This window comes from Myotis davidii, unplaced genomic scaffold, assembly GCF_000327345.1.
Source record: "Myotis davidii unplaced genomic scaffold, ASM32734v1 scaffold1320, whole genome shotgun sequence".
NCBI lineage: Eukaryota > Metazoa > Chordata > Mammalia > Chiroptera > Vespertilionidae > Myotis > Myotis davidii.
In genome coordinates, this window is record NW_006291820.1 from 460,957 (window position 1) to 463,587 (window position 2,631).

The following is a 2,631-nucleotide window of genomic DNA, read 5'->3' on the forward strand; positions in this document are numbered from 1 at the left end:
GTCTCTGTGTGTGTGCATGTCTCTGTGTGTGTGTGTCTCTCTGTGTGTGTGTGTCTGTGTGTGTGCATGTCTCTGTGTGTGTGTCTCTCTGTGTCTGTGTGTGTCTCTGTGTGTGTGTCTGTGTGTGTGTGTCTGTGGTGGGTGTGTCTGTGTCTCTGTGTGTGTGTCTCTGTGTGTGTCTGTGTGTCTGTGTGTGTCTCTGTGTGGGTCTTTGTGCGTGTGGAGTGCACATGTGTGTGGGGCCAGAACCCACTTTGAGCAGATGCTTGTAAGGAGGTTCGAGAAGTTTCAAGCCCTGGCCAGTTCGGCTCAGTGGATAGTAAATCCACCCGCAGACCAAAGGGCCCGGGTTCGATTCTGGTCAGGGGCATGTACCTCGGTTGCAGGCTTGATCCCCAGACCCAGTGGGATGCAGACAGGAGGCGACTAATTGATGTTTCTCTTGCACATCAATGCCTCTCTCTCTTTCCCACCCACCCCTCCCTTCCACTCTCTCTAAAAATCAATGAAAAACATCCTTAGGTAAGGATTAACAACAACAAAGTTTCAAATTAAGAAATGGAGACACTAAACCTTTAAAATAAGAATAAAAAGACCACAATCCCAACCAGGTGCACAAGCCCCCCATCAGCTCTGCCCCCCTCTGCACAAGCCCCCATCAGAGCTGGGAGGGAGGCAGGAGGGAGGGTGCCCACATGCACAAAACCCCACATCCTGAGCTCAGAGTCCTCCTTGGGGGAAGGAGGGCCTGTGGTGGGCAGAGCTGGTGGGACACCCCGGCACCAGGACCCCTTCACCCGGCCAGGAGCCCCACACCCTCATCCTGGGCTCCATGTCACTGTGCCCCTCTTCCCAGGCAGACAGAGGAGCTGGCCGGACCTGCTCCTGCTCTCTGGCCTCCTGTGGGCGGCTGGGAATCAATCCCTGCCCGTGGGCTGGAGTCGAGCTCCAGGGCCTGTGAGGCCACGAGGCCAGAGGGACCACCCTGGGCCTAAGGGTGGGGAGGGCCCGGGATGGAGCCCATGGACCCTATAGTAACAGGAGGGTGGGAGACGGGACCAGGCCTGGAGCTCAGGTACACGCCTGCCCCAGTCCACAAACTGGGGGCTGCCCCCGTGTCCCAGGCCACTGCCTGACTCTCCGTCGGGGAGACATCGCCTGTGGCTCAGGGCAGGCCGTCCCAGGCACCAGCTCCCCAGCTGCCAGCGCTCAGTCTGCCCTGCTCTGCCCTGCCTTCTCCAGGCCGCGCTGGCTGACTCAGCCCCCTGTCCGTTTCCGGGAGGTGGACTGACCGGGACGCGTGAGGCAGGTAGGGCTGAGCCAGCAGAACAGGTGCGTCCCGGCAGCCCAGGCCCAGCAGGGGAGGAGGGGCTGGCCGAGCCCCGTGGCCCCGCTCCCAGGCCTTTGCCCTTCCGGAGGCGAGGCCGTGAGAGGAGGGCTGAGATTCTGTGCTGACAGCCACGGGGCTGGCTCTGGGGCGGCTCAGGTGGGAGGGGCAGCCTGGCCCATGTCAGCGTCTCCTCACCAAGGCCCCCTCTCCTCCCAGCCCTGCCCTGGGGGGCAGCCCAGGCCCCTCACCCTGCCAGGCAGGGTCACCTCCACAAGCTACATTTAAAGAAGAATTAACACCGATCCTTCTCACTTTCTTCCCAGCACTAGAGGAGCAGGGCCTACTTCCCGTCTCGTTGTAAGGCCTGCATGATCCCGATACCAAAACAGACAAGGAGCCACGGAAAGGGAATCGCAGGCCAACATTCTCACGAACACAGATGCCAAATCCTCAACAGAAGACGGGCAAAACGCACTCAATGAGACATTAACGGGATCACACACCAGGGTCCAGGGAGTCCAGTCCAGGGACGCAAGGCCGGTCCAACACCCGCGGGTCAGTGTGAGAGACCAAACTGACGCACAGGAGAGAAACCGCACGATCGTCTCGCAGATGCCAAAAAGGCCCTTTAGGAGACTCAACACCCACTCACGACGAGTACCCTCAACAGAGGAGCGTGCCTCCGCATGACAAAGACCACGGATGACCAGCCCACAGCTAACATCACGCTCAGGGGTGAAGACGGAAGATTTGCCTCTAAGATCAAGAACAAGACAAGGATGCCCACCCGCCCCCTTTTATGCAACTCGTCCCGGGCGTTGTAGGCAGAATTAGGCAAGAAAGACAAAAAAGCCACCCAACCCAGAGAGAAGTGGCAGTTTCACTCTTGCAGATGACGCCATGTGTAGAAAATTCTAAAGGCTCCACCCAAAACTGTTAGAACTAATAGACAAACTCAGCAAAGTTGCAGGACACAGACCTCAACATACAAATATCTCTTGTGTTTCCGGACACTAATACACCATCAGAAAGAGCCATTAAGAACACAATCCCCTTACGATCGCAATAAAGAGAATAAAATTCCCAGGAACAAGTCTAACCAGGGACACATCTAGGCATTTGCAAAACATGGGGACAAGCTCTGAAGAGACCTTTTCCCAGACACATCACAGGAGGTGAAAGGCCCGCACGCGGGACTATAAAACGTCGATGGAAGAAACTAAAGACTCAGAGAAACCGAAGGGTACTCCTTGCTCAGAACTGGAGGAAGGAGTGTTGTTAACATGGCCATCCTGCCTAAA